This window comes from Eriocheir sinensis, chromosome 24, assembly GCF_024679095.1.
Source record: "Eriocheir sinensis breed Jianghai 21 chromosome 24, ASM2467909v1, whole genome shotgun sequence".
Classification (NCBI taxonomy): Eukaryota; Metazoa; Arthropoda; class Malacostraca; order Decapoda; family Varunidae; genus Eriocheir; species Eriocheir sinensis.
Genome location: NC_066532.1, coordinates 10,912,336 through 10,931,454, shown reverse-complemented (window position 1 = coordinate 10,931,454; position 19,119 = coordinate 10,912,336). Strand labels below are relative to the sequence as shown.

Here is a 19,119-nt window from a genome sequence, read left to right as displayed (position 1 = left end):
CACTCTTGTTCTCGTGCTATCAAAGATAGAGAGGCCGCTTACAAAAGGTACTAGAGCCTTTGCACTCCTGCTATATCCTAAATTCAACTTCTATCCTAAATTCAAATTCAACTTCTTTACACTTCCGCCCGAAATCGTGCCAAATCTATTCCCCGACTAATCAAAAACTCTTTCAATCGCCGCAACCTTGCTTCTTCTAACTCTTCCAGAGACTTCTGGCACTTACCCAAATATATCTTCTCCAATTTCACGTCATCTTTCCCTCCTTTCCTTAATTCTGACGGCAGCACCGCCGTCGCATCTGTCTCTAAGGCTGAACTCTTCGTTCAGACTTTCTCTTAAAATTCCACATTGGATGACTATGGGCATATTCCTCCTACTCATCCCCTCTCTGACTCCACTATGCCTGTTGTTAAGATTCTTAAGAATTATGTTTTATATGCCCTCTCTTATCTCAATCCTCAGAAGGCTTATTGACGTTTTGGAGTGCCTTCTGTCGTCCTTAAAAACTGTGCTTCCGTGATGACACCCTGCCTGATCACACTTTTGTCTCTGCCTTTCAACATCTATATTTCCTTCCTGCTGGAAGTACGCCTACATACAGCCTGTGCCTAAGAAGGGTGACCGCTTCAATCCTTCAAAATACCGTCCAATACCTTTACTTCATATCTTTCTAAAACTTTTGAATCAATCCTTAACCAGAAAATTCATCAGCATCTACCCCATTTCTGACCTATCTGATCGCCAGTATGAGTTCCGTAAGGGGCGTTCTACTGGTGATCTTGTTGCCTTCCTAATAGACTCTTTGTCATCCTCTCTTAGCCGTTTCGGTGAACCTTTCTCAGTAGCTTTAGACATATCGAAAGCTTTAGATAGAGTCTTTCATATATCTTTGCGTTCTAAAGTACCCTCCTACGGATTCTATTCCTCTCTCTGTACCTTTATCTCCAGTTTCCTTTCCGACCGTTCTATCTCTGCTGTGGTAGACAGTCACTGTTCTTCCCCTAAACCTATCAACAGTGGTGTCCCGCAAGGCTTTGTCCTATCACCCACTCTCTTCTTTTTATTCATCAATAATCTTTCCACATACAAACTGTCCTATCCACCTCTACAATTATTACCCTACTCTGCATTATTCAACTTCTTTCAATATAAGAGCCGCCCAACAGGAATTACAAGACTTCAGACTGGAGGCTGCCGAACGTTTAACCTGAGACTTTGCTATCATTTCTGATTGGGGTAGGAGGAACCTGGTGTCCTTCAACGTCTCAAAACCTCAATTTCTCCACTTATCAACTCGACACAATCTTCCAAACACATATCTCCTATTCTTCGACAACACTCAGCTGTCAACCTTTTCTACACTAAACATCCGCGGTCAAACTAACTCAAAATCTGAACTGGAAACTCCATATCTCCTCTCTCACTAAATCGGCTTCCTTGAGGTTAGCTGTTCTGTATCTCCTCAGCCAGTTATTTTCCCCCGCACAGATGCTGTCCATATACAGGGACCTTGTCCGCCCTCGTATGGAGTATGCATCTCACGTGTGGGTGGGCTCCACACATGCAGCCCTTTTGGACAGAGTGAAATCTAAGGCTCTTCGTCTCATTAATTCCCCTCTTCTTACTGACAGTTTCCTACCTCTTAAACTCCGCCGCTGTGTTGCATCTCTTTCTATCTTCTACCGATATTTCCATGCTGACTGCCCTTCTGAACTTATGCAAGAGTTAATCAGCCCCTTCATTCCTTTATCCCTTCGGCTGGTAAACTCTAGAACAGCCTTTCTTTGTTTGTATTTGTTCCTGTCCATGACTTGACCTCTTTCAAGAGAGTAATGGCAAGACACCTCTTCTCCCGAAATTGACCTCTTTTGGCCTATTGTTCTAGTTACTTTTGTTAGAACAGCACCGGGCGGGATTTTTTTGTTTTTTTTGTTTCGTGCCTTGAGTTGTCTCCTTTGCTTTTAAAAAAAATGTCGTTATATTGTTTTTTTTGTGTGTATGTTAAGGTCCTTGATTTAACAGAAAATATATTGCGTCTCAACCAAGCAAAAAAAAAAAAAAAAAGTGTCTTTCCGTGGTTGAGGTAGCGGGATTTGTTTCGTAGAAACATTCCATAGATCTGTGTGATAATACGTAAACTTTTGCAGGCAGGAAAAATAGGAATAAATATAATATATTTTAGTAATATCCTTTATCAGTAAATTGGAATATTACCTTCATGAGTTATTCATCTCTGTACTAATGCATTTATTCTATCCAAGGGACACAGCTTGATATATTTTTATTAGTTTTTTTTTTTTCTATTTCATAGTGTGGGTATCAAATTTGCCCAAAATATTGAACAGTAACATGTGGCCATTGTACAAAGTGTGTTTGATTATTAGAAGTAAAGGAGGCACCTCAAGGGAAAAAAGGAAGATTTAGAAAGGTCCGTTACAGAGGTGTCAAGTCGCTCAAATCTATTATTTTTTTTTTTTTTTTTTTTTTTTTTTACATTGCGGCCTATTGCGCCGGTAGGCTTCTTCCAGGTGGATCCTGTTGGTCGGTCCAAGGCTTCTTTCCGGTGGGTCCTGATGGTCGGTCCAGCCCGTTCTGGCGCAGGCGAGTGTTTATAGTGGCGCCATCTTGCATTGGCTCATGCTGCCCTCCCGGAGCTCATCTTTGATCCTAGAATCTAGAGTCCGGGTTGATAGGTGGTCTTCTGGACAGCATGTGGGTAGTTTTAAGCCACTCGGCGGCGGCTGAAAAATCTCAGCTTGGTGGCACCGGGCGGGGATTGAACTCGCGTCCTCCCGAACACGGTGCCGTTACTTTGACGACTCAGCCACCGCCTCCCCATGTCGGTGGTAGAATCAATTATATAATTATTTTATGTTTGTAGGATCTTATACTTCTTATCTCCGTTTTATTAGTTTTTTTTTTCTTATCAGAACTCAAAATAGTTTTCCTGAGCTATCACAGTCTTCTGTTCTCGGCATTCTTCCTCCTCCTCCACCTCCTTTTCCTCCTCCTTCTCCTCCTCCTCATCATCATCCCAACCCCGCCAATTTTCCGTATGTTTCCACTCCTCCCCCTACTCCATTTGATCTTCGTCCTAAAGATCTAAGCTTGTGAACGACTCCAGAACAACGTCAGAGCTCTTCAAACCGTCATCTTGGAGTTCAGTTATCACATTTGCCTTTTTTTTTTTACGTCGCTGCCTATTGCGGAGTTAGGCTTTTCCCTGGGTCCTGATGGTCGGCCCAGCCTGTTTTGGCGTAGGCGAGTGTTTATAGTGGCGCCATCTTATTTTGTTTTATGCTGACCCCCGGAGCTCATCTTTGAGCCTCTCTTTGAAGAGGTAATTTAGAGTCCGGGTTGATAGGTGGATTTCAGGGCAACATGTGGGTAGTTTTAGGCGACTCGGCGATGATCGAAAAATCACAGCTGTGCGGCTGCTGAACTTTTCGTTTAAACTTTCTCTAAAGACTCCACTCCGGATAGTTCAGGGCATATTCTTCCTACTTTTTTTTTTTTTACAGGAAAGGAAGAAGCTCAAGGGCATAAAAAAAGTGCAGAAAAAAGTTCGTTTTACGCTGTTCCTATAAAAAGATAAAAGTAGAGTGGCCAAAAGAGAGGTCAATTTCGGGTGGAGAGGTGTCTTAATATTCTCCTCTTGAAAGAGGTCAAGTCATAGGCAGGAGGAAATACAGATGAAGGAAGGCTGTTCCAGAATTTACCAGCGAAGGGGATGAAAAAATGAAGATGCTGGCTAACTCTGGCATAAGGGATTTGCCGATTTGGACAGTATAAGGATGAGCTAGAGTAGATAGTCGAGTGCAGCGGGGCCGCGGGAGGGGGGGAGGCATGCAGTTAGCAAGTTCAGAAGAGCAGTCAGCATGAAAATATCGATAGAAGATAGAAAAGGATGCAACATTGCGTCGGAATTTAAAAGTAGACTTTTTTTTTTTTAAGTCGTGGCCTATTGCGCCGGTAGGCTTCTTCCCGGTGGATCCTAATGGTCGGCCCAAGGCTTCTTCCCGGTGGGGCCTGATGGTCGGCCCAGCCCGTTCTGGCGCAGGCGAGTGTTTATAGTGGCGCCATCTTGCATTGGCTCATGCTGTCCTCCCGGAGCTCATCTTTAATCCTAGAATCTGAGGTCCGGGTTGATAGGTGGTCTTCTGGACTGCATGTGGGTAGTTTTAAGCCACTCGGCGGCTGCTGAAAAATCCCAGCTTGGTGGCACCGGGCGGGGATTGAACTCGCGTCATCCTGAACGCGGTGCCGTCACGCTATCCATTCAGTCAGGAGGAGAGCTGATAAGACGAAGAGCCTTTAACTCCACTCTGTCTAGTAGAGCTGTGTGTGGAGCCCCCCAACACATGAGATGCATACTTCATACGAGGACGGACAAGGCCCCTGTATATGGACAGCATCTGTGCGGAGGAGAAGGACTGGCGGAGACGATACAGAACGCCCAGCCTCGAGGAAGCTGATTTAGCGAAAGAGGAGATGTGAAGTTTCCAGTTAAGATTTTGAGTTAAGGATAGACCGAGGATGTTTAGTGTAGAAGAAGGTGACAGCTTAGTGTTGTCGAATAATATGGGACAGGTGTTTGGAAGATTATGTCGACTTGATAAGTAGAGATATTGAGTTTTTAAGGCATTAAAAGACACCAGGTTCCTTTTGATCAAATCGGAAATAAGAGTAAAATTTGAGATCAAGCGTTATGCAGCTTCCAGCCTGGAATCATGTAATTCCTGTAGGGATGGTCTTCTGTTAAATGATGTTGAGTAATGGAGAGTAGAGTCATCAGCATAGGAGTGGATAGGACAGTTTGTTATTGAAAGATTATCAATGAATAACAGAAAGAGAGTGGGAGATAGGACAGAGCCCTGTGGGACACCAATGTTGATAGGTTTAGGCTAAGAACAGTGACCGTCTGCCACAGCTAAGATAGAACGGCCGGAAATTAAACTGGGGATGAAATTACAGAGAGAGGGATAGAAACCGTATGAGGGAAGTTTAGAAAGCAAAGACTTGTGCCAGACCTTGTCGAATGCTTTCAAAATGTCTAGCGCAACAGTAAAAGTCTCACCGAAACGGCTAAGAGTGGATGACCAAGAGTCAGTTAGGAAAGCAAGAAGATCACCAGTAGAACGCCCCTTGCGAAACTCATGTGGTGCCCCGCGAGCCGCGACACCACTCGTGTCATCATCATCTTCACCGGCAATATTTTCCGATGACAACAGCGGTATCGACCGCTAAAACACAACACGGACTCCAACACATGATTGTCCCCACTGTTCATTTACCAACCTATACACAATTGTAATTGCCCATTAACGCACCCGCTTATCTCTCTAAGCCAAAACACAATCACCGCGGCCAAAAACACGATCAGCCGCGGAACAAAATGTTATGAAAACAAAGCTGCGTCACCGCGTGAATTAAGCATGTCGGTTAGGTAGATTATTGTATGAGCTCGGTGTGAGTTTGATGTATGACTCACACGCCTGACGTATTACCCTCGCGATGTCTGCCTATATAAGAAGCATTTTCTCCAGGCTTGACCTCAGATTAACCAGCACTCTGTTCGTTGCTGGACACTCAGTTGTCCTTCCCTAGACAACATGGGTAGAACATTCATCGTTGCTACTGTGAGTATGGAGTGAAGAATTACCATAGAGGAAAGCGTATCTAACATATCTATTGTGTTCTATTATCTTAGTTTTACATAGGATTATATTTCTATGATACTTTATTGTGTGAGTTTTTACTCAATATTATACCAGTGTTAACGTCAGTAACCAATAGTGAAAGAAAACCTGAAGACTCATTGAGTCTAGTAAGCCAGTCGCTGGTTTAAACAATATTTTTACCCTCTGTAATATTAAGTAGTATTAAGGTAGAATAAAATACATATAAGAAAGGCGACACCGTTTCATCACCCCATTTACGAACTCCTTTAAATACTCCTAAAGTACTAGAATTTTAAGTCAAGTGTCACTAATACAAACAGTGTGTCGTCGCCCCTGTGTGACCCGGGATTGCGGGTTACAACATTGGTGTCAGGTGTGGGGTGGTGAAACATGTGGTGAAACATGTGGTGAAACTTGTGGTGAAACTTGCGATTTATATTGGTTTATATTGGTATTGTACTGGTGTATGTCCACATCCGAAAGCGAGGAGAAGACAGTTATTCTTGGAATTACGGAATAAGACTTTAGAGTTAAAAATGCAAGACGAAGGCAAGAACCCTCCCCCCACAAAAGAAGATGGAAAATCGATCACCCATGCCCAGGATGATCTTGTCACGCTACTTAGCCGTCATACCTAGAATGATTTTAGTAGAGAGCAGGGACTCTTATATTTTGTGGTGGAGAAGAAAAAAGTAGCAAAGCACCAAACCTCCCATGCCATAAGCTAGCAAAGAAATGGATAGAGGATATTGAAAGCCGGACACAGGCAAATTGGGACACTACCGGAAAGATTGAGTTAGCCAAACAATATGCCCTGGGAGCAGCGCGATCATCTCCTCGGTTGTATCACTAGATGTGGACAGGATTGGGAAAAAGTAAAGGAAGACTTCCTACGTGTGTTTCCCACAGTAAGGACCTTTTCGGTCCTCCAGAAAGAATTGGGAGAGGCAAAACGGCGGACAGGAGAAAACATCCGCACCTTCCTCATCCGCCTGGAGACATTGAGAGACGAGTTGATCGCTCTCAAGCCTGACAATGCCAGTTTCCTAACTGAGATAACCGCTTTACGGCTCAGAGAGGCTTTCCCTCCGGCCCTCTTACTCATCTTAACGGAGGAAGAAAAGGGGGACCCACAGAAGGTATTAAAGAAAGGGTATGAGTATATTAAAGCTTATCCAGAGTCGAAGCTATCCGATGCCGATATCGCCAAAGAAATAAAAGTGCTGAACGTCTGTTCCACCCAGGCATCCGGACCCAAACATGTCTCACAAGCCCGTCCTCCACGCCCTCCAGGCCAGTCACGTTACCCGATACCCCAAAGGGGAGGACGGCACGCCGCGCCACCTACACGCCCATATGGGAACGCGCCCACGCCACCTACATGTTATGCTTGTGGGTATGTAGGACATATGGCTCGCGATTGCACATATGGAAGGCAGTATAGGGTGCCTACCACCCACCAACGGGCTCTCGGTACCCTCAGTACCAGCCCACTCGAAACAGGCGTCAGCCTGTCTCGCCTTGCGCTGCCTGGCGCCCGGAGTACACGGCCGGTCCCTCACCCCGTAGCTCCTGGGTCAACCCTGACTACGAGAAGAAAAAAAAAAAAAACGACCCCAGAGTAGCTGCGGCAGTCCACGGCCCTACCAACGCCCTCACGTTGAGATTGTGCGTAGGCGCTAATGCACCAAAGGAGATGGTTTACGCAATGCTAGACACAGGAGCAGGAGCGTCCCTAATAGAAGATTTATTTAGGAAGGTAGGCGGGAAGATGATAGTTACAGAACCTCTCTCCATACAAGGGGTAGATCGGTGTCAATTCCCTAATAAAGGAATAGCCGAAGTAGTAGACTTTGGGCACGGAGAAATTATAGAAAAGTGTGTAGTAATATCACAAGGTATAGTGTTACCAACAGCAGTTTTGTTGGGCCTAGAATTTATGTGGAGACAAAATGTGGTAGCTGCACCGCTGGCCACACCTGGGCAGTTTAGTGTAATGGTGGGCGCCTACCCAGTGGAAGTACATTCCCTGGCGGCGGACGATATGAGCCCGTACCCAGAAGATTGACTAACCGACCTTAAACCTACTTTAGACGAGATGGAGGAAGTACCAGTGAAAGCATACGCTATTAACGTGGCGTCCTTGCTCCCAGGCACGGCAGGGTATGTCACTCTGGAGGCAGAGATTGGCAGAGCCCAGCAAGCCTTATTTCTCCCAAGGTCCAATGATATCCCTTCTTCATTTTTATTTCCCGGGTTAGTAACCTTAACTCCTAACGTCAAACAAACCAAAGGCAAATTCATCATTCCCTATGCTAACCCAACTGAAGAAACTATTGAGATGCCAACAGGTGAAGTGATGGGACACATTTATTCTTGTCACTCAGAATACTATCAATCATCGACTAATGAATGTGTAGGCTGTCACAAAACAGCTACAAAGCCGCCTGTCACCCAGTCAAGTAAGCAGATGGTACTCGATAAGCTGATAGACGAGCTATTTTACCCTCACAACGGGAAAATTGCTGTCTGAAGGGCTTAACCTGCAAGTATCCTGATGTGTTTGCTCTAAAAACGAGCCACTCACTATTACCCCTATTATGTTCACACTTTAAGGCTAAAAATGACAAGCCTATATATAAAAGCCATACCCAATACCAGTAAAATATCATAAAGAAATAGAGATTCAGCTCAAGGACCTTGAGGCCCAGGGTATTATACGCCCTAGTGCGTCACCCTACAGCGCACCTCTAGTCCCTGTTGCTAAAAGGATGGTGGAGTCAGACTTTGTCTCGACTTCCGCTCTGAACGATGAATTGATTGATGACAAACATCCACTCCCTAACATTAACCTCATTTTGCAACAGTTAGGGAAAGTAAATTCACCTCCTTGATTTGCGCCAGGGCTACCACCAAGTCCCATTGGCAGAGGAATCTAAACACTTGACAGCCTTCACGACACCTTATGGCCTCTATGAATTCACTACAGTCCCTTTGGATTAAAAACAGCACCTGCAGCCTATCAACGGATCATGAATCAAGTTCTCATAGGTCTGACAGGAAGAATTGTACATGTATACCTTGATGATTTGATAGTACAAGGAAAGACATGGAGCATCACCTAAAGAACCTCCATGCCGTCTTGGACAGACTGCAGAAGGCTCACCTGTCCTTAAGACTAGATAAGTGTTCCTTTTCAAAGAGCAAGTAGATTATCTGGGTCACATTGTTAGTGCTTCTGGCTTGAAGCCTCAGCCCTCAAAGGTACAGGCGGTGCAACAACTCACTCCTCCGAAAACAGTCAAAGAACTTCAAGGTTTCCTGGGATTGGTTAACTTTATAGGAAATTCATTAAAGACTTTGCCAAGATAGCATCCCCACTTAATAATTTACTCAAAGGGAGAAAGTAACCAAGAATGATAAGACACATCTGGAGTGGAATGAAGAGGCATTGCATGCATTTAGCACACTAAAGAACAGTCTAACGACTGACATTGTTTTAGCCTTTCCGGATTTCCGGAAGCCCTTCAATCTCACCACAGATGCGTCAGATAAGGCAATAGGTGGTGTGTTGCAACAAAAGGATGAAAATGGTAATTTACGTCCCATAGCATATTTTAGTAGAACCCTGAATGGAGCAGAACGTAACTACTCAGCGGTAGAGAGAAGCTTTAGCAGTCATCTATGGCCTCAGTACTAACCGACCCCTTATCTTGGGTTATAGGATACACATCCTGTCGGACCATAGACCACTGACTTGGCTGTTAAAAGCACAGTACCTAGCAGCAGGATTGCACGCTGGCAGACACTTCTAGGAGAATTTGACTTTAGTATTGATTATCTCCCAGGCTCCAGCAACATGGTAGCAGATTTTTGTCAAGGATTAGGAATCAGGAGAGTGACGTGATAGAAGGCGAATTGGATGCTCGAATTATGTCTGTCACCCTTACGGGTGGACAGGACATGTCTGTCGCCTCTCCGGAGGGACATGACAAACAGGATAAGTTTCTCCATTGGAGTCTTGCTGGACTCATGGAGCACCAGGATCGCGATCCTGAACTGAGAGAATTGAAGCATGCTTTTGAACAAACCACCGGTGGTAACGTACATGAGAGAGATGAGAGAAAGGTTGCAGAGAGGAGCAATGTAACGTTAAATGCAGCTAAGAGGCACTTCAAAAAACTGCCTCTTAGTGAAGTGTGTAGAGAACGGCATTCTATCGCGATGTTTGCGATGAATACAACAAGCAGAAAAGACTGGTTATCGTTCCACCAAGCTACATTCCTAACGCGTTAGCTTTGGCGCATTCCATGCTACCTGCAGGGCATGGAGGCACTAAGGTTACGTTGGCACGCTGTCGCAAGTTTGCGTACTGGCCGGGAATGAAGGCGGACGTGGAGCAATATGTCAGATCTTGTCCTGTCTGTTGTCGGTTTAAGAGGGATCCCGCCAGCTCCACTTATGAGGTATCCAGAGGTTGGCCAACCGTTTGACAGAGTCCATATGGATATTGTCGGACCTTTGTCTGTTTCAGACGAAGGCTATAGGTATGTACTGACAGTGATAGACGTCCTGTCACGCTTCTTGGTAGCAACCCCTTCGTACGAAGGCAGCCAAGGAAGTGGCAGCTGCGTTCTACAAGAACGTAGTCTGTGTACACAGCATCCCGCCGATTCTAGTCACGGATCAAGGAAAGGAGTTCGTCAACACTCTCTTACGAGAGTTGACTCAGTTGTTACAGATTGATCATCTAAGGACAACTCCTTATCACCCGTCTGCAAACGGTGTGATAGAAAGGCCTAATGGCACCTTAATAAATATCTTGAGAACTTTGTGCGGACAATCGCGGTATCTGGGACCAAATGCTTCCGGTTGCAACACACGCCTACAACACTGCCTACCACCGTGTTCTGAAAGATTCACCATTTTCTTGCTTTTCTCTCGGGACCCAAATGTTCCTTTTGAAGTGCTTGAGAATAAACTCCAACCTTGTTATGATGTTGACAGCTATAAAGCATTTACTTCTAGTGTCGCGCAAGACCTATAAACTATGTCAGACCAATCTAGATATAGGATGGCAGGAGTCAGAAAGAATGTTTAGGAAATCCAAACCCAAACAGGTGGTAGTAGGAGATCGGGTCTACTTAAGGCATGTATGTACAAAGGGCGAACCAAAGAAGCTCCAGCCCTTGTTCAATGGACCTTTAGGTGCTAGAAAAATAAGCCCTGTAGTCTTACGACTGCGTCATGTTAGAGGTGGTAAGATCAAGACAGTTCACACAAATAATGTTCAGGTCGTTCACGAGGACTCTCTTGGCTTCCATGACTCTCCTAATGTCAGGCGTGCATACCCTCTCCCTGATCAAGTAGAAGTGGACCCACTCCCCATGACTTATTCTCCCGAGGAGCCGCTGCCATTGTCCTTTCCAGCTCCTTCCGAGCTCTCCTCACCGGCTCCTGTCTCCTCAGATGCTTCAGAGGTCCCCTCATTGGTTCCCTCAGCTCCTTCAGAGCCCTGTGTCAGTCGCTCATTACGATCCAATACGGTACCCCCTTCTCTCCCCAATGTGATGGACCGCCCTCTTGAGTATCGCCAACGACCAACGAACTGATGCCCCGATAATTACAGAGCCTGGGTGTTGCCTCCTTGTCTTCCCTTGATCCCTCCCTGGAGCAACCCATTCGTCCCGGCCTCGTCTTCTCCCCAGTCTTTAAGATGCTGTTGACAGGACGGTACTATGTTGTCCCCGTCGTCATCAAGACGGACGACATCCAACGTCCTCTCATCAACGTGGCAAATCTAACAGCGGAAGTTTCATGGTCGATTGAACATATGAATCAATCGTTCCCTACTGTTGGTCTACTCAGGCGCACTCTAGACTCTTTTCACATTGAGTTTGAGAAGTTATTCAAAGATCTTAACAGCTTTCTGTCGGCTATGAGTGGTAGAGATGGAAGCCCGTTTCGGACTCGCCAGAAGCGAGGGCCGTGGATTTCCTTGGCTCGTAGCAACCTCCTTTTCGGTACGGCCACTCAGGCCCAAATAGATGTGATACACGGGAAGCTCTCCCAGCTCTACACTCTGTCCACAGAAGAGACGTCAACTTAACCTCCATCAGGAAGTCCTCAACGCCACAGTTCGGGACCTCCGTCATATTCATTCTGCCATCTCCCGTCTAGAGTCCGCCTCGGCTTTGGCCTCAGCTATTATCCGTCAGTTCTCACTAAAACCTGGCAAATTGAAGGAAATGCGTATTTTGGAGACTATCCTTCTCATTCAGTTGGCACTTAGTGACCTAAATCATGATACTCTGAATCTCAAGCTTGGCCTTCAGCAGCTGTCCCAAACGCAGGTTTCCTCTCCTCCTTCCAAATGATGTACTATTTCGTGTGCTCAGCAATGCGTCACTCCATTACCCAGGCTTACTTTTCCTGCAGCACATGAATATTTAGCATTGTATAGAGATGTCTCTAGGGTTATTTCTAAAGGTACGCTTTCCTCAGGAACCCTTCACTTCTACTTACAAATCCCCATGAAAGGGGATCCTCTGACGTGTTCGATGTGTTTAAAATGGACGCGTTGCCTTTTCATCTTGATGTAACTCCATATTTTCTGCACACCGACACGCTTTCCACTTACCTTGCGGTTTCTGAAGACCGCACTCACTATATGCTCTTGACTCCTTGGACCGCTGTACTAAACACCACCTGCTCTATGTATGTCCCCTGTCGCCCCTGTCTACTCGACTTCTGTCCAGCGCTGCGAGATCGCTCTCTTTCTCGATCGCCCAGACGCCCTCTCGCTGTGTTCTAAGTCTCTCCTCAGAGTCTTCCCCGGTCTTCATCCCGTCTCCTGCGGGCTGGGTCTTCTACCGATACTCCCCAGATGGTCACCATGGTCTGCCCGGACAGCCCGGTCTCCAAATACAGGCAGACCATCAACGGGACGGGTCTCCTCAGCCTCGGTATGGGCTGTAGTGCCCACTCCGACGCCTTCAGCCTCCCTGGCTCTGCTACTATGGACGGTGACGCCCCGCTGACGGTTCATCGCGCCCCCTTCCACATCGGACGTGACGTGGTCTCATCGCTCCTGGCCAAGACTCCCCTTGGACCCTTCCCCCCCCCGCCGCCGTCGCCCGGGCCGCCTCGGGCCCCCCCGCTGGACCTCCCTCCAGCACTTCACGCGCTCCAGGAATCCGTCTCTCCGGTCCCTGCCTTCGACCCCTTCCTCCCTTGGTGGGGGTGGCTGCTCCTCCTCGGCGTCGTCTTCGTCGCCGGTGGGGTGGCCTTCTTCTGTCTCTTCAGGTCCCGTCTCTCGCAGGCCTCCTCCCCCACGATCCCGCCATCCCCGTCTTGGCCCTCCATGGTCGTCCGCCGGGCGGACCGCTTCGTGCCACGAGGACGTGGCGTGGTTTTAACGGGGGGGGTATGTGGTGCCCCGCGAGCCGCGACACCACTCGTGTCATCATCATCTTCACCGGCAATATTTTCCGATGACAACAGCGGTATCGACCGCTAAACACAACACGGACTCCAACACATGATTGTCCCCACTGTTCATTTACCAACCTATACACAATTGTAATTGCCCATTAACGCACCCGCTTATCTCTCTAAGCCAAAACACAATCACCGCGGCCAAAACACGATCAGCCGCGGAACAAAATGTTATGAAAACAAAGCTGCGTCACCGCGTGAATTAAGCATGTCGGTTAGGTAGATTATTGTATGAGCTCGGTGTGAGTTGGATGTATTCCTCACGCCTGACGTATTACCCTCGCGATGTCTGCCTATATAAGAAGCATTTTCTCCAGGCTTGACCTCAGATTAACCAGCACTCTGTTCGTTGCTGGACACTCAGTTGTCCTTCCCTAGACAACATGGGTAGAACATTCATCGTTGCTACTGTGAGTATGGAGTGAAGAATTACCATAGAGGAAAGCGTATCTAACATATCTATTGTGTTCTATTATCTTAGTTTTACATAGGATTATATTTCTATGATACTTTATTGTGTGAGTTTTTACTCAATATTATACCAGTGTTAACGTCAGTAACCAATAGTGAAAGAAAACCTGAAGACTCATTGAGTCTAGTAAGCCAGTCGCTGGTTTAAACAATATTTTTACCCTCTGTAATATTAAGTAGTATTAAGGTAGAATAAAATACATATAAGAAAGGCGACACCGTTTCATCACCCCATTTACGAACTCCTTTAAATACTCCTAAAGTACTAGAATTTTAAGTCAAGTGTCACTAATACAAACAGTGTGTCGTCGCCCCTGTGTGACCCGGGATTGCGGGTTACAACACTCAGACTGGCGATCAGATAGAAGGTCAGAAGTGGATAGATGCTTATGAGTCTTCAGGTTTAGGATAGATTCAAAATTCTTAGAAAAACAGGAAAGTAAAGCAATAGGGCGGTAGTTTGGGGGGTTGGAACGGTCACCCATCTTAGGTACAGGCTGTATGTAGGCGTAGCTCCAGCAGGAAGGAAAGATAGATGTTAACAGGCAGAGGGGAAAGAGTTTGACCAGGCAGGGTGTCAACACGGAAGCACAGTTTTTAAGGACAATAGGAGGCACTCCACCAAGGCCATAAGCCTTCTGAGGGTGGAGTGTTAACCGTTTTTAAGTGTTATTTTTAAAAGAGGTTCTTGTTAAGTGTTATGTTTAACACTACAAGCTCCGAGGGTGGCCAGATCTGGCCACCCCTCAGGCACTTCGATCAAAACGATACACTTTTTTTTACTATCAAGTTAAAACAAAAACAGTCCTACAGAAAAAAGCAGAAAATACCCAAGATTAACATATGATATCAATAAGAAGCATATGAATCCTCGTTATTTTGCTACACACGAATATTTCGAGAAACCGACACCAATCATTTTGAAACACAGTCGATGCATTATGGAACGAACGCGATGAAACGGCTGCCGACTGCCAGATGTACAACAACCTGTACGATACCACGATACTATTATTGTTACAAGTATATATACCTGTCTCGTATAGGTACTGTATATGTTTTGCATTTATTATTTATAAAGCTTTAGCTGATACACTAAACAGACCAACAAACAAACTGGCTGTGGTGACTGTAATGAAGGAAACCTATAGGCTATAATTAACCGCCGTGTGTAGCGTGCACTAGGTGCGTTCTAGCAAGCCCCTCTTGATGGCATTAGCGCGGCAGGTGACACAAGCTTGTGTTGATTGATTAATAGTTTATTTTTGCAAGTAAACAACAAAGGAGAAAGGAGGAACATGCCATCTCAACCCCCAGGCAATACAGAGTGTGAAACGAAAACGAAAAAGACAGAATGGCAGGAATAAATGCACAAGGGAGGAGAAGGATGAATTCTGGTACATACACTACTTATTTTGGCATTACCATGAGGTAATAACTGTGTCTCGTACAGTATTGCATTTGTTTACACTAAACAGACCAACAAACAAACTGGTTGTGGTAACTATATGAAGGAAACCTATTCGCCGTTGTAACGTACATTCCTGTGTGCGTGTAAGCGTTCTAGCATGTGTCAACGAAAGCGGCTGACGACACCACTTCCTTCCTTTTCTCCTTCCCTTCCTCCCTTCCTTCCTTTTTACCTCCTTCCTATCCCTCCCCAACCCCCATTTTCTGGAGCCCAGGAAACAGGGAAACAAGCGCGAGGGAGAGAGACAGGGTAAAGAGGGAGGGAGGTAAAACATATGGATTATTTTGCTAATTCAGGACGAAAAGGAAAGCGAAATAGTATGCAAATAATGAGAGAAAAAAAAGACTCATAAAATAGGGGGAGAGGGGGTGGCAGCCACTCTCTCTCTCTCTCTCTCTCTCTCTCTCTCTCTCTCTCTCTCTCTCTCTCTCTCTCTCTCTCTCTCTCTCTCTCTCTCTCTCTCTCTCTCTCTCTCTCTCTCTCTCTCTCTCTCTCTCTCTCTCTCTCTCTCTCTCTCTCTCTCCTGCAGCAGGAAGTAATAAGGAAATAATGAAAAAGAGGAAACGTTTCAATGGACAAATTTCAGCTTGACTTTTATCCATGTGAACGAAAATAATGACAAAGCAAAATATAGACAACTAACTTTTTCCCCTTCTTTTTGAACATTCCACCATCATCACCACCACCACAACCACCACCACTACCAACATCACCACCACCACCACCACCATCATCACCAACACCACAACCACCACCACTACCAACACCACCACCACCACTACCAACATCACCACCACCACCACCACCATCACCACCACCATCACCACCACCACCACCACCATCATCACCAACACCACAACCACCACCACTACCAACATCACCACCACCACCACCACCATCACCATCACCACCACCACCACCATCATCACCACCACCACAAGCACCACCACCATCACCACCACCACCACCACCACCATCATCACAACCACCACAACCACCACCACCACCACCATCACCACCACCACCACCACCACCACCATCATCACCACCACCACCACCACCACCATCATCATCACCACCACCACCACCACCACCATCACCACCACCACCACCACCACCACCATCATCACCGCCACCAACAAAAACAACAACACCATCACCAACAACACCACAATCACCACCATCACCACCATCACCACCACTACCACCATCATCATCACCACCACCACCATCATCACCACCACCATCATCATAATCACCACCACCACCACCACCACCATCACCACCACCTCCACCACCATCACCACCATCCCAACCACCACCACCACCACCACCACCATCATCACCACCTCCACCACCATCACCACCATCCCAACCACCACCACCATCACCACCACCTCCACCACCATCAGCACCATCCCAACCACCACCACCTTCTCCACCTCCGTCACCACCACCACCAACAACAACAACACCATCACCAACAACACCACCATCACCACCACCACCACCATCATCACCACCACCACCACCACCATCATCACCACCAACAAGAACAACAACATCACCATCACCACCAGCACCACCAACACCATCACCACCACCATCAACACCACCACAACCATCACCACCACCATCATCACCACCTCAATCACCACCACAACCACCACTATCACCACCACCACAACCACCATCATCATCACCACCACCATCACCATCATCACCACCATCATTACCACCACCACCACCACCACCGCCATCACCACCACCACCACCACCATCACTACCACCACAACCACCACCACCATCACCACCACCACCACCACCACCACCATCATCACCATCATCACCATCACCACCAAATCCACCACCACCATCACCACTACCATCACCAGCACCATCATCACCACCACCACCATCACCACCACTACCACAACCAACACCATTATCACCACAACCAACAACAACAACACCACCATCACCAACAACAACACCATCACCACCACCACCACCATCATCACCACCACCACCACCACCACCATCACCACCGCCACCACAACCATCACCACCACCATCCCAACTACCAACACCACCACCACTACCACCACCACCATCATCACCACCACCAACAACAACAACACCACCATCACCAACAACACCACCATCACCACCACCACCACCATCATCACCACCACCACCACCACCATCATCATCACCACCACCACCACCACCATCATCACCAACACCACCACCACCACCACCATCACCACTACCACCACCACCATCACCACCACCACCCTAACAATCACCACCACCACAACCATCACAACCCCCACCACCACCACCACCTTCATCACCACCATCATCACCACCACCACCACCACCACCATCATGACCACCACCACCACCACCACCATCATCATCACCACCACCACAACCACCACCACCACCACCATCACCACCACCACCACCATCATCACCACCAACAACAACAACACCACCATCACCACAACCACCACCATTATCACCACAACCACCACAACAACCACCAACACCACCACCATCACCACCACCATCACCACCAACTTTATCACCACCACAACCACCACCACCACCATCACCACTACCACCACCACCATCACCACCACCACCATCACCACTACCATCACGACCATCACCACCGCCACAATAACAACCACCACCACTACCACCACCATCACCACCACCACCACCACCAGCATCATCACCACCACCAACAACAACAACACCACCATCACCAAAAACACGACCATCACCAGCACCACCACCATCATCACCACCGCCAGTACTACCACCACCACCACCACCACCATTATCATCACCGCCACCACCACCACCACCATCATCATCATCACCACCACCACAACCACCATCATCACCACCACCACAACCACCACCACCATCACCACCACCACCACCATCATCACCACCACCAACAACAACAACACCACCATCATCACCACCACCGCCACAACCACCACCACCACCACCACCACCATCATCACAACCACTACCACCACCACCATCACCACCACCACCACCACCACGATCACCACCACCATCACCATCACCACTACCACCACCACTATCACCACCACAATCACCACCACCACCACCATCACCACCATCATCATCACCACCACCAACAACAACCACAACACCATCTCCAACAACACCACCGTCACCAACAACTCAATAATAATCACCACCACCACTACCACCACCATCACCACCACCACCACCAGCATCATCACCACCACCAACAACAACAACACCACCATCACCAAAAACACGACCATCACCAGCACCACCACCATCATCACCACCACCAGCACCACCACCACCACCACCACCATTATCATCACCGCCACCACCACCACCATCATCATCATCACCACCACCACCACCATTATCGTCACCACCACCACAACCAGCACCACCACCACCATCACCACCACCACCACCATCATCACCACCACCAACAACAACAACACCACCATCACCATCATCATCACCACCACCGCCACAACCACCACCACCACCACAACCACCATCATCACAACCACTACCACCACCACCATCACCACCACCAACACCACCACGATCACCATCACCATCACCATCACCACTACCACCACCACAATCACCACCACCACCATCATCACCACCATCATCATCACCACCAACAACAACACCATCTCCAACAACACCACCATCACCAACACCACCCCCATAATCACCACCACCACCACCACCATCATCACCACCACCACCACCACCACCATCACCACCCCCACCACCACCACCACTACCACAATCATTACCACCACCATCACCACCACCATCATCACCACCACCACCACCACCAACACCACCAACACCATCATCACCACAACCAACAACAACAACACCACCATCACCAAAAACACCAACATCACCACCACCACCACCATCATC

The 19,119-nt window shown here is 47.4% G+C and overlaps 1 pseudogene; it reads left to right on the top strand.

Annotated features, from left to right (window-relative positions):
• Window positions 1–15,796: 15,796 nt before the first annotated feature.
• The window catches only part of LOC127003118 (basic proline-rich protein-like), a 3,423-nt pseudogene continuing 100 nt past the window's right edge, over window positions 15,797–19,119 (top strand).